General features: G+C 35.7%; 1 pseudogene; it reads left to right on the forward strand.

Moving 5' to 3' along the window:
- The first annotated feature begins 8,233 nt into the window (after positions 1-8,233).
- LOC140634868 (sterol-4-alpha-carboxylate 3-dehydrogenase, decarboxylating pseudogene) lies at positions 8,234-9,116 on the forward strand (annotated as a pseudogene).
- Positions 9,117-15,202: the final 6,086 nt, after the last annotated feature.

Below are 15,202 nucleotides of genomic sequence, written 5' to 3' on the forward strand. Positions count from 1 at the left end.
GGAAGGAATGATATCTACATTACTACCAAAGCACTTTTGTAGAAAAGATAATAAATGTGACACATTTTATACTCCGAAATACATATAAACATCCAGAGTATATCAAGGAGGCAACCAAGGTCAAAGACTTGGTGATATCAAAGCTAAAAAAGTATATTTGGGCATTACTTGGTATATAGATATGTAACAATTTTGCAGTGCACAGAATATCATGAGGGTAAAAGGATTATGTTTTGGAATAAATACAAGTGCAGGGGGATAGACAGCAAATAAGAAGGCAGAAGAAGATGCTAAAAAGGACTATTCACATATAAAGTACTAGTGGATGTGTGGTGGATATCAGGAATAAAAAAGAATTTGAGGAAGGAAGAAGTCATAAGATGTGCAGAAAGGTAAATAAGGCTGAAACCTGGAAGCCAATAATTACATTTGACAATTAAGAGGTCTAATTTCCATTTTACACATAAATGAAATAATTGCATAATTTATACATGGTTTAATGATATCTAAATACAAATCATGCATCATAGCATCTGACTTTAGGGCTGCCTGCCCTAAGACCAATTTAATAAACATAAGATCTTGCTTGTCATATTCCTAGGGGCAAATTAAATATTAAGATTCTTGGATATCTACATCTAAGAAATTCTTATAATTAGATATATGTGGAAGGAGAGTACTCCAAATTACAAAAGCTGAAAAAAAAATTAGTCTGGCAATGCCTCTTCAGCTTGTCTCATTTACAATATGAGTAATAAAAAATATAATTAGAATAAAGCACTTTAGGAAGAACAAATTCCCCAAGCCACCTTACAAGTTTTGCCTCTATGTTCCAGGGGAACTTATCTAAATGAGCAAAAAGAAATTCAATGCACTGGGAATAGCAAAATCATAAGTAATATTAGTAAAGGTATTTGCTCCCCACAGGAGCACACTCAATAATATCAGTTGGAATTCCATACAAAGAGGAGTGTTGGATTATGGACCATTAGGAATAATTTACTATCTATCTGAATCTAATTTGTTCAGATAGATTAAATAGTTAAAGAGACGCTATGAAGGAATATGCCTAGCAAAGCTTTATCTACTTTTTTTACAGACAAGAAACAAAATTATTTTGATTGCACAGGTTGATTTTATGTATGCAAGTGTTATGTGTTGAACTGTGTGCCCCCTCCAAAATATGTTGAAGTCCTACTCCCCAGTACCTAAGAATGTAACTTCATTTGGAAATAAATTTATTGCAAAGGTAACTAGTTAAAATGGAGTCATGCTGGAAGAGAGACGGCCTTCAGTCCAATGTCGCTGTTGTCCATATAATATGGCCCTGTGAAGATGGAGACATAGGGAGAAGATCATGCAAAGACAGAGGATTGGAGTAACATATGGATAAGCCAGGAAACATCTAGGATTGCCAGCAAACCACCAGAAGCTAGAAAGAGGCAAGGGATGATTCCTCTACACATTTCAGAGCTAGCATGGTTCTACCAACATCTCTACTTCAGACTTCTAGCCTCTAGAACCATAGAAAATAAATTTCTGTTGTTTTGAGCCACCCAGTCTGTGGTTACTTTGTTATGGCAGCCTTAAAAAACTAGTACAGAAAGTCTCAATCTGACTGAATATAAGAAATTTAAACATACACATATATCCTGTATGAAGAATTGGTGGTGACTTTAAAGGTCCCCATTTCATAAAATGCTAACTAGCCAAACACAAATTAATAAATTTGCTTTTGCAAGATCATCAAAGTTATTGATGAATATTCAAAAGGTAAGGATATATATTAGCAATTGGTCTAAATGACTTAATGACTTAATGAAATACTCTCCATTGATAAGGAGGCAAATTTTAACAAGGTATGATGTTTGGTGGCTTTAAAGTCAGGCAATCTTGATGTAAAAAGATCCAGTTCCACCTCATTAACCAGCTGCTTGACCTCAAGCAGTTTATTTGAATTCTCTAAGACCCAGTTTCCTCATCTGTAAAATGAAGATTATAATAATATCTGTCTTATGGAATTTTTATGATGACTTAAGTGTATTCTCTTTCAAATATAGTTCCAACGCATAATGAGGGTGCTATTCTTATTCTATTATCTGATAAACTTTTGTGTATTTTTAGAAATCCTTATTCCTCACCATTGAAAACTCAAAATATTCTTCTTTCACTTTCTTTTACCATCTTGTTTCCACATCATTCTCCAGCATAACTGCACTTCAGAGATGAAATGTAGGCTCTAGTTTATCAATGGACAGAAGAAATATGTGATTAGGTGTAAAAATGTACAGTTTCTACAGTCAGACAAATCTAGTCTTCCTCCCTTGTCAGAAAGGAAAATTTAGACAATTCATCTAACCACTCAGCGTGCCTATTTGCTGTGCTATAGCATAAAATTATGATAATGTCTACCTTATATTAAGCACAAGATATAGACAGAGCGTCTGGCACAATAAAGATTAAAACTTGCTGGGCAGACCTCTCCAACCCCTCAATTCATTCAAGCACTAGGTTCTATTCAGGTCATCTCCACAGCTCTTAGTTTGCCGAGGCCTCATTGCCTCATGACAGGATTACTCCAACAGTTCTCTAAACTAACTCCCTTCCTCTCCACCCAGCCCTATGCAACCTACATCCTGGTAAAGGAATGAACTTTGTGGTATTGTTGTGCCTTAAAAAAAATGACACTGGGGAGCCTGGGTAGCTTAGTCAGTTAAGCATCTGACTCTTGATTTTGGCTCAGATCTGATCTCAGGTCATGAGATCAAGCCCTGCATTAGATTCTGCGAACAGTAGGGAGTCTGCTTGAGATTCTTTCTCTCCCTCTGCCCCTCCCTTGGATCACATGCTCTCGCTTTCTCTCAAATAAGTAAATACATCTTTAAAAAAAGATACGTGTTCACCATTCATAATTTTATCTACTCTAACTCTTTCTTTCTGATTTACCGGTCTTTATAGTCTAGTTCCACCTCACTGTAATAGACACTGTAAGACACACTCCAGATCCCTACTGATGAAGAATTATATCAATGAAGCTGCTCTGGTTGCAGAGTGCTGACAGTAGCCAGCTTTCAACTGCCAGAAACATCAGAGATTGCCTCAACTGCAGAGAGTCACCTTTCGCAAGATCATGCCCCTTCCCAGGGTGCCCAACACCCAATGACTCAACAGTGCAAGCATAAAGAATCCTGATCAATGTGGCCTATAACACTAAAAGGTCATTCTAGCTCCAGAGCTATCCATAGGATTGGTTGAGGCTATGACTGGAGCTGCCTTCTCAATGTCTCCTTTTGCCCATGCCTGCTACAGTGCCTCCATTTCACAAATGTTGAATCCAAAGCTGTCTTTATGTAAACCCCTACTCAACAAACTCCATCTCACAGTTGGCTTCTCAGGAAATGAATCTGAAACATCCACCTAAGCCAGCTTTGTTTCAAAGAAGCCATTACCATAAATGCAAGTTCTCCCTTTCTTCTCCCTTTAGCAACCTAATTTCACACAAGCAATAATTTGTTCATGTATTCATTTATTTTTTTAAAAGGAATAAAGTATGCTTCCTTCCCTGTAGGCTTCTTTCCTATAGATCAGGAGAGGAACATAAGAATTTAAAATAAATATGACTAAAACAAGATAGTAGCTCTTCTATAGGTAAGTGTGAAGTCCATATGAGCACATATAAGGAGCTAGAAATTGCTATTGCTGTGCTAGTTCACAGGCAATTGTGCAGCTTCTTCTCTTCTTTCTGTTAATGACAAACTCGATATTCACCTCTTTGAGGAAGTTTCTCCTGTCAAGCCTTCTCATTCTATTTATTTAGATTTTTGCTGCTAATTATAGAAGTCTTTTGGTTAAAATATCATTATCTTTACTTTTAATTCAAAATATGTGCCTGCAGTAGGCAAAGTATAAAGTACAGGGATTCACAGAATTGATTGGAAAGATAACATACATAAATTAACCATTTTCCTGAATATCCTAGTTGTCAGTATGAAACAGCATTCTAGAATGTATAGAAATGGCAATAAGAAGTTTCAAGATAAAACATACAGGTTTCATAAAGACTGAGTTCATTATTTTCCAAAGATAAAATAATATTGATTTCTACAGCTCTGCTAAAATGCTCTTTGTCTCTTTCCATATCTCTAGGTAAGGGAAGACAAGGTTATAAAAATCTGGGAAAATAACAGAAGTTAACTGTCACCTTACCTAGTAATTTTTCACTTTTTACTCCATTACTAAGATGTTCTACTATGTCGAAATGACATCCTTTCATCTTACCCAGAATCCATAGAACAAAGTAGGAACTCAGTAAACATGCAAAATGAATAATGAATAAATTAATTGAAAGTCACCTGCAGCTACTTTTCTATCAAAATACTCAAAAGTATATTCTTTGAAAAGCATTTTTGAATGTAAATATATACGATTTTGCCTTGAAATTTTTAGGGTTAAAGGAGTAAAAATTAGGGTGCCAAAACATGACAAACTAGGCAAGTAAGAAGCCACGTTCCATAGATCTGTGGAATTGCTACCATATCCCAGAAGAAGCAGTACCATATGTAGAGAAGTTCTACTTTGCACCTTTTTCCATAGACAATTGCAGTTTCAGAAATTATACATTTGAAGTTTTCCTGTACTATTCTATTTATAGAATATTTCAGTGATAATTATGCCTAAAGTCATGTCTAAATCACCACTCCTGTATAATATTGCTCTAAATTTAATACTCTACTCAACAGCTGTTCCTATGTTTTCTGGCAACATTTCAATGATTTAAAAGGAGAATATTTAAGAAAGTTGTAGATATTCTGTTTCAGATGAACACACCAATCAATTACTCTTTTTAAGACACTTAAGTATACCTCAAATAAGTAAAAATTCCTGGCTTTTTTGTGATAGGTGTGGGTAACATCAATAGCTTTGAAATAATAAATTGCAGTGAGCTGACTATTCCACCAACATTACACTACCATAAACTACAGGAAATACCAACCCAAGGCTTAGCCCCTTGGGTGTTTCTCCCACAATTAGATTTTTACTGATAGTCCAAGACTTTTAAGGAAGTACTGATATTAGAATACTTAGTCTGTGTTCTGTAGTATACTGCAGTAAATGAAGAATTTAGGACTGAAACAGCACAACAGGACCTGGAATAAAACAATAACAGAAGATAGTGAACTTAAATCTAATTCTTTAATTTTTTTACACATTTTATTTGTTTATTTGAGAGAGAGAGAGTGAACACACAGAAGAGAGAAAGAAAGAGGAAGAAGCAGACTCCCCACTGAGCAGGGACCCCACCCCCACCCCAAGATCATGATCTGAGCTGAAGGCAGATGTCTACTCAACTGAGCCACTCTCAGCCCTCAGCCCCTTCCATGGTCCTTGGTTGAGAATATCAAGGATGTGGCACCCTGAGCTGGCCATCTGAAAAAGATTTGCAGGGGTTACAAAGACATGTCTTTGCACCAAGAATGGAGAATGAATCAGGTGAGAGGTCTCTCAGCACAAGCCAATAGGAAAAATGTCAATAACAGTGTCTGAGAACTTCCAACTCTTCCAGACTTGATGATATTTTTGGTACATAAAGGTGCCCCTCAAATCATTTTCTAATATTTAAAACCAAATGTCTGACATCTTATCACTTATAGTTACATTAATCTAGAAAATCAGTCATTAAATGCAACAAAAAAGGTACATTTCTGTATAAACTGGACAAATTGACAATTTAATTTATCATACACATTTTTATTACTCTGTGTCTATCATTTTTAGTACATTTGTATACACAGAAAGAAAGGTGTTGCTAAGAGTGTCTTCAGAGGGCAGGGCTACAAATTAGGTGGGCATATTTAATTTGCAGGTGCTTAATTCCAGAAAATGTGAAAGCAGGATGATGGAAGGGAATAGGAAAAATATAAGGAGATAAAGGAAACATTCTTCCTAAAAAGACTTTAGTCCTTCTTTCCTCAGTTTTTTCATGTCTAGAGGCTGGAACACTATGTCTTACTCTTTGGTTGACCTTTCTTTCCCACTTAGTGAATAAGCAAGCAAATCCTGCATGGCATGTTTTACAAAACAAAAATTTAAAAATGTGAGCAACAACAAGCAAAACCTATAAGGAATTCACTATAAAGATCTCCCCAAGACTTTTCAGTCTTGAAAATGAGTATAAAGTCTACTAAAGTTTATAAATTCTTGACTCCTGGCACTTCTTTATCTTGAAATACTTTACAACACTTTTAGTGTTGCCTAAGTTCTTCCTGTGATCAACGTAAATCTTTCAGTGAATACTCTATATATGAATTTTTTTTGTCAATTTAGAATGTATAAGGATGTGTGTGTGTTTGTGTGTGTGTGTGTGTGTGTGTGTATGAAGTAAAAGGAGAGAAAACAGAGAAAAAGAGAGAAACAACACCAACAAAATAACCAGAGAAACATGAGGCTTGAGCATGCTGGTTTCTCTTAGGTAACTATCATAACTACAGAAATGAAGATAGGAAGAAAGAATCAATGATTAGCTTTTGTACAAAAATTAAAAATCAACCCTTTGGCATATGCTTTAGCTTTTTATGTTATAAGAGGCCAGATCCTTCTAGCATCTAGAGCCAAATTCTTTGTATCAATATAGGTACAGAGTGAGTAAATAATTGATTGGTAAGTGCTATATCCAGGCACCTGAAACTGATAAAGATTTTTGCAAGTCAGGAAGAAGTGAAAAGAATCAGTGAGAGTTATTGAAAGGGTATTGAAGCCTGTCCTACCTAATGTTAGCTCCAGAGTACACATGCACATGAGGGGTAGATTGATCTCACAGATGTTTCAGGAGGAAACATGTTTTTTTGCATGCCAGGAAGCAATCTGAGGCAGTGTCATGAGAATCCTCACATACTCTGGTAGGACACAAGGAGAAAGCAATCCCTCAGCCCCTTCCATGGTCCTTGGTTGAGAATATCAAGGATGTGGCACCCTGAGCTGGCCGTCTGAAAAAGATTTGCAGTGGTTACAAAGACATGCCTTTGCACCAAGAATGGAGAATGAATCAGGTGAGAGGTCTCTCAGCACAAGCCAATAGGAAAAATGTCAATAACAGTGTCTGAGAACTTCCAACTCTTCCAGACTTGATGATATTTTTGGTACATAAAGGAAAAATGTCCCTGAGAAGATACAAGATTGAGGAAAAATCCTACATTTTTAATCTTAATTTGACTAAATTTATATGAATTGACTAAGAATGATTACATTTTCTCCCATTAAATTGAATGGAGAGAATTTGAATTGAATTGAATTGAATAAAATTAAAAAGAGAAAGAGGAGAGAACAGACGATGGAAATGTGTAGGAAATAATTATGAAATAATTTTTAAAATGTAGTCATCAAAGTATGAGAAATATTCAACTTTACTAACGATCCAGTAAGTGCAAATTAAATGATTTTTTTTCAATATTTAGATTGAAAAATTTTAAAATGACAAAAAAGACATGATAAAAAGTGAGAGCAAAAATGGTAACACCTCAGTGCCAGGCACAATATTTTGGATGGCAATTCGACAATAGGCATCAAATATTTAATGTGTGAATACCTTGACCTATACATGCTACTTCTGAAAATTTAACCTAAATAATCAGACACATTGTAAGGTACAAGAATCTGTACATCTGAGTTGTTTAGAGTACTGCAAAATAACATTAGCCTAAATGGTCATTGATAGTATTTAGATAGTCTAGATCCATATTGTAAAAAATACTCTGTGGAAATAAAAAATTACTATGTAGTTGGCTTTTGGATGTGCCCAAACTATATTAAGTGAAAAAAAAAAAAGAAAATCCCCAAAACATTCAATCTAGGATGGTACTTTTGTTTTAGAAGGTAGAGAGGAGAGAAAGAGGGATGGGGCAGGGAAAGAAGGAAAGAGAGAAGAACAACAGAACCTAGAAATATATTCAGCAAATATATTGAAAATGATTATTCTTGGATTATGGATAATTATAACTTTCTTCATTGCAATTTGTGTGTAATAGCTATGAAAGTGTGTTAAGTTTAATGTCAGAAGAAAAAAATTATTTATGAAAAATAAGGTTAATAATAATACCCTTACCAAACATCTTTGACATCAAAATGACTGCATCAGAGAAAATGGTGGCTCCAGCAGCAGGAGGTCTTAGGATGCAAGCTGTGGGCACACTGAGACTGGTTGTGGGAGCCTCTACCAGCTGGGGGCGACAACCTTTGGATGGCCCATACGTGCAGAGTGATCAGAGGCTCCGAGTTCCTAGGGCAGCACCTGGTGGAGCAGTTTCTGGCAAGAGGCCACACTGTCAATGTATTTGATATGCAGTAAGGGTCCGACATTCCTTCGGAGTCTTCTATAGCCAAGCGGATCTGTACCCAATTCTGAAAGGTATAAGCTCTGTTGTCCACTGTGTGTCGCCCTCACCATCTAGTAACAACAAAAAACTCTTTTACATAGTGAATTATATTGGCACCAAGAATAGCAATGAAACTTGCAAAGAGGCTGGGGTTCAGAAACTCATTTTAATTAGTAGTGCCAGTATCATCTTTGAGGGTGTCAATCAAAATTGGAACTGAAGACCATCTATTTGCCGTGAAGCCCATAGACTACTATGTGGAGACAAAAAATCTTATAGGAGTGAGCAGTCCTGGGGGCAATGACCCAGAGAGACATTTCTTAACCATGGCCGTCTGCCCTTATGGCATTTTAGGTACAAGGAACCCTAGCTGGCCCCCATCCTCATTTAGGCATCCAGGAAAGGAAAGATGAAGTTTGTGATTGGAAATGGGGAGAATTTGGTGGACTTCACCTTTGTGGACAAGGTGCACCGACACATCCTAGCGGCAGAGCACCTCTCCTGAGATGTGGCCATGAGTGAGAAAGCTCCCAGGTACCACATTTCCTACAGTGTGGCCATGGCAACCAGTTCTATAATCCAACTGCAGCCCACTTTCCAACCAATGTGGGTCTCACTGGATGGTACATTCACGATTACAGCTGTGAAAGGACCAAAAAGGTCATGGACCCCCAGCCACTGGTCACGATGCAAGATGCCATAGAAAGAACCATGCAGAGTTTTCACCAACTGGGGAAGGTCGAGTGAGGCACCCCAAGACTGAGCTCTCTCCATGTATCATCCCCTGGCTGCTAACTCTTCCCTGAGGACCAGCAAACAAATCTCCTTCAAGTGAATTTCTTCTGAGCTTCAATCTAGTCCTGTAGTTAGATGAGAACACACCCAGCTCTTCCACAAAGGTAGAGAAACAACAGGCATTTTTCCCTTAGTAGGATTCGATTTCTATTTCTTAAAGCAGGCAGCTTCATATTGTTTGTGTTCTCTCCTTCCCTACCTATCTCCCTTCCTCCTTCCACCTCTCCCTCTCTCCCACCCCTCCTGTCTCCTGGATTACTTATCATTCCAATGTCCCTGTATATAATGAAGGATGCTGTAGGGGAGAAACAACTCATTTGCTGGAAAACCAAATTTACTTCCATGCAAACTGATACTAGAAGAGGGCCACAGACTGTTCAAGGAGTCACATATTACAAATATCCTAGAAGAAAAGTAGAAGCTATAAACACATGGTGAAACTTCAAATGTACATTTCAAAAAAAAAATCAGAATTAATGAATTCACCATCCCCTCAATCTCCAGAAGAAAAAGACTGTTGGTTGTTCACCTCCTTATATATGCTTCCAAGTTCTCTCTTTGGTACAGCTGGTGTGCTTGCCTGCTTTGTTTTTTCATAAAACATTCTTTCATGGAACCGACGTTCTTGATCAACAGAGCCCTATTGTCCTTCTTAGCTGTAAGGTGGTAGTCTGTCCCAGTGGCCTACCATTTCAGCTGTGTGGCTTCTCTTCTAATATGGGACATGGGGCTAGTTGACAGGAACCACTTGAAAAGGTCAGAGGGAAGAGTCTCTTTAATCTGTTTGGAGTTTGGGCAGAAACTCCATGAGATGATGCAGAAAGGACTATTTCTCTGCAGCTCATGCTCACAGAACCCTTCAGACCAATTTCCAAAAGGTAAAGAGCATGCAGTTCACTGTCTTCTATTTTTTGGTGATGTTTGGCTCAAAGAATTTGGTTTCTTCCCAGACTAATCGAAATGTCATGTCCAAGAAAAAAAAAAAACTGCATCAAAACATATCAGAAAAATGGCTCTATTAAAATGATGACTTCATTTGCTACTTTAGCAAATCCATTTCTATAAGCTCCTTAAATACTGCTTATGTGTTATAAATATTTTTAGAGTTTGTTGTCTGTCTTTTATTTTCTGGTGTGTTTTGTTAATTGCATGTCTATTTTATTGTCATATATTTTTCCTTTAGGAATTTTTTGTTTTATATTGTCCTTAAGACCATAACCAACACTCAAAAAAATAGGAAACAATATTTATGTTATCTTCTAGCATTTCTTATTTTTATTTATACATGTAAATTGATACAGAGTTAATTCTAATACAAATAGTAACAAATTTGGGCAGCCTGGATGGCTCAGCAGTTTAGCCCTGCCTTCAGCCCAGAGCGTGATCTTGGAGACCCGGGATCGAGTCCCACTTCAGGTTCCCTGCATGGAGCCTGCTTCTCCCTCTGCCTGTGTCTCTGCCTTTCTCTCTCTCTCTCTCTCTCTTTCTGTCTCTCATGAATAAATAAATAAAATATTTTTAAAAAGAAATAGTAACATATTTTGGATGTAGCTTTTAATCTGTTATTAAGTTATCTATAATATCCCCCATTAACTTAAAATGCCACAATCATAAATTATGAGATAAACCTAGTCTTCTCCTGGACTTCACATTCTAATCTCTTGATCTGTTGATTTTTTTAATTTTTTAGTCTGTTTGAATTAGCTAGTAGCATTCTTTTTGTTCTCTTGGACTCCACATGTTTATTTCTCCAGATTAATTTTTCATAATCTTTTCACAAAATAAAAAGGAGGAATTTTTTAAATGAATCTGTTTCAGTCAAAATTATTCTAATGTCAGAATTATGCGTAGCTTTACAATGTTGAGAATTCTTGCCTACACAAAAGGAAAGCTAGATAGAGTCATAGGACAAATCTAATATTAAACTTCTCTAAAAAAATAAAAATAAAAAAATTATTAAACTTATCTTACTAATCAATAATACAAAAAATCTCATTTAAAGGAAAAGCAAATTATATGAATAATAATTTCAGAGAAACTGAAAACTAGATGGAAATCAATTTAGAAATGTTCAGATCTTTCACATACACCAAAAAAGAAATATACTATAAATAGCAACAATGCCCCATTTCTAAACTTCCAAATGAAACAAGACAAAATATTTTAATAAGATCTTATGTTAGTGAAGCTATGACACAATAGGTATTATTGTCTTTTGTGGATGGAATATGTCTATTTTTGGAAAGTAATTTAGAAGTATAGATACAAAAATTCATATTGCAAATCAATACACCAATAAGCCCACTTTTAGGAAACATCCAGCAGCTTTCTCAAAGATAAAAATATCTGAAAATTCAGCTGACCCTGTTAATATCAAGAATTAGGTGACAGGGGCACCTGGGTGGCTTAGTGGGCTTAAGCATCTGCCTTTGGCTCAGGTCATGATCCCAGGGTCCTGGGATGGAGCTTCTCCCTCTTCTCCCCAACTCGTTCTCTTTCTCTTGCTGTCTCTATCTCTCTCTCAGATTTAAAAAAAAAAAAAAAGTAGAAGACATATCAGATAAATTACTATAAAGCTGTACAATAGAGGATTATGCAGGGATTAAGAAAAATGTAGTAAACTGATATGAAATGGCATAAAAAGCTGATTGCAATAAATGACCAGTAAATATCAAATGTAGGGTGAATCACGGAAAGGTGGGTTAAAAAAAATCTATTGTATAAAATAGGTTATTTGTAAGTACATGTTCTATCATACAAAACTGACTAATTGTGGGCAAGAGAAGAGATGATCACAAAGACTGGCTTTTTTGAACTATTATTTAAATAATGTTCCTTCCGTATCTTTCTACGTGTGTTATTATTTTGTCATATATTGAAGCATGTATTACCACTTATTCAATAAACTATTTTAAATTATTGTAAAAATTTAAATAAAAAATATCAAACAGTGATAAAAATATTGTTTTTTTGTATGTGTTATGGTTAGATTTCTCTTTCTACACTTATTCAAATATAAAAGCCATTATTAAATGGCTTTTAAAATTCAAAACAGAAATAATACAGTCTGATAACCTGATGCTTTTATAACTTTATATATTAATATTCCTAGTGCTAGAAAGACACAAAAATTAAAGACAAAAGTATTTTGTGTCATAACTATAAAGTAATTGTTAGTACTAATACAATAATAGTATTTATAATATCTAACATTTTTTAAAGTTTTCAAAGACTTGTAAGGTGCATTATCTTATTTGAGCCTCATAACAGCCCTATAAATTATAAATGAATATAATAAAATTTTAATGGAAATTACCCCTAAATCTCCCATATTCCACAAACATAAACATCTTAGAAACAGAATATTGCAGTTTAAAATGCATTGTAAATATAAGCTGAAACACAGATTTCAAAAATGTATCGATTTTAAAATTTACCTCACTAAAGGTTTAGTGATATAAAAAGACCACATTAACATGGCCTATGTACAATAGCAAATTGTTTATCCTTATTTAACACCAATGCTTAGGATTATTTTCATATATATTAGTATATAGTGAATTTGTGTAAAACAAAATTCCCTTCCTCCTTCCCTTCCCTTCCCAGCCATATCTAAAGCTGCTGCAAGCCACAGTTGTCACCTAGAATACCACACAACTCAGACTCATGGATGCAATAGTGAAGCAAATTTTTTTTTTCCATTGTTCCTGCTAACCCTTTCAGTGAGGCTTAATTTTCTCCTTTTCTGGATAAACCTCAAGCGAAGCCCATAACTTTTCCAGTCATTGTCTGCTTTATAAAAGCATCCTGTTACATTAATTGCTCCAATGGATCCAGGAGATACATTCCAGTAAATTTTATGTTCAGGCAAAGTAATAATCAAACTCCCAACCTTCATTAAAGTTCAAAATTACTCCCCTCCTCTTCTTGGGCCTACCAAAGCCAGAAGGGAGTGGAGGGCTGTCTGGCGTCTCTCCTTTTCTTTTCCACCCTCTCCCTTTCCTTCCTCCAAGCGAGGAGAAGAAGCAAGAGATCAGGAGCATCTTATTTCTGTCTACCTTGACAATATGGTAAGCGGTATGTGTGTGGGAGCTTGACAAGCTCCCACTTCTAGGAAACATGCCCCCTACTCTAAGCTTTCTTGTCCCTCCAACATACTTCACATCACTCCAACTGACTATTGGATAAGAAATATATATTTTCATTTAATTTGTCAACTCAAAACACTGGGGAGAAGCATGAGGGTGAACATGACTGAAGATAGCAGTCCTGGACAAGGAATGGAGATTTCTAAACATAGAAACAAATGCAAAAAAAGAAAGAAAGAAAGAAAGAGAGAAAGAAAGAAAGAAACAAACAAACAAACAAACAAACAAACAAACAAATGCAACTTGTTTGGGAGAATCATTTTCACATATGACTACAACTAAGCCAGCATCTATGTTTGAACTCTGAAAGTATTTGTAAAAAGTTAGTATCCAATTTAATCTTATTCATACTACTTCTCAAGCACCTATCTTCTTATTTTAATCTGGCAGTGATTACATTTATGTCTGTATACTTATTTATAAGTATAAATATAAGATTTATGTATATGTGTATATTAAAGATATGTGATGTCTTAAGCTTTTTTAAAACCAACTTGAGCTTTACTTTTTGCATTGAGCAGTACACAAGAATTTTTTTTTTTTAAGAATTTTTTTTTTAAATATTCTCTGGATCAGGGAAGACCCAAGAATAAATTATTTTAATGATATTTCTCCTGTATATGCATAGATTACCTTATCAGGAGGATGACTTGAACATAACATTTAGAAAGAGAAGTAATTTTTCAAGTGAGGAATTTTCAAGTCAAAGTAAGTTGACATTGTCACTTTATACTAAAATCTTTGTAAAATTTGCTATTTAAATAAAAGCAATTCGGGCAGCCCAGGTAGCTCAGCGGTTTAGCGCCACCTTCAGCCCAGGGCGTGATCCTGGAGTCTCGGGATCGAGTCCCACGTCGGGCTCCCTGCATGGAGCCTGCTTCTCCCCCTGCTTGTGTCTCTGCCTCTCTCTCTCTCTCTCTCTCTCTCTCTCTCCCTCTCTCTTTCTCTCTGTGTCTCTCATGAATAAATAAAATATTTAAAAAATAAAAGAAATTCAAGTTTCATATTTATTGACAAAGCTAATATGGGACACATAAGGTAATGCTCACTTCTGCATCCTTAGCAACCACCTAACTCTATGTTATCTCATCAATAAACTCGCTATCTACCCGCTATAATCAAAGTTTAAGTTTTTGAAATTGATAATGTATCTTGTCCTATTCCTTGTAGGGGAAAAAAGAGATGAGTATCTTATCATTCACGTAATGCCTTAGGAATATAAAATGTACTTTTTCATCACAATTTGAGTCTCACAGAACAAATATAAGTGTCTGAATTTAGGATTCCTACACTCTAATAGATAAGATTTTCCAGTTCATATTCGTCTGACAACCAGTGGGAAATGATTCCCTTATTACTGTTTATCTTCATTGGCAAAAATTGTGGCGATGTCAGCATCCTATTGTAGTTTGTCTCTCACAAAGACCAAATCATTTTAAAAGCTAGGGATCATAATGTGGCTATGAATGTGAAATTATTTAATATTAATCACATCTTGGAAAACCTATAATGTCTTTTTCTGTTCTTGCAGCCATATAAGAGATTATTTGGAAAATTTGGTTATTCCACAAAATATGTACTATGTGTCTACTCCTTTCAAGCTCTATATTAGGAACTCAAGACACAAATATGGAGGATGGGATTGGTGTCTACCCTCCAAGACCTTATGGAATGGAGATAGAATGGACATACACACTGACTAAAAAAATGCAATGTGCTGTTGCTATATTAAAGCTATATGCCAGATACAGAAAGAACTTAAAGCAGATAGCTGACAGTTATCTAAGAAACTCGAAGATGTGTTTAAAGAGCAGAGGAGACTTGAGCTAAGACTGACAGAATGAAGAGCAAGTGGGTAACAATCAGCAGCAGACGTGACAGATGAAAGGA

Source organism: Canis lupus, chromosome 6 (genome assembly GCF_048164855.1).
Source record: "Canis lupus baileyi chromosome 6, mCanLup2.hap1, whole genome shotgun sequence".
Taxonomy (NCBI): domain Eukaryota; kingdom Metazoa; phylum Chordata; class Mammalia; order Carnivora; family Canidae; genus Canis; species Canis lupus.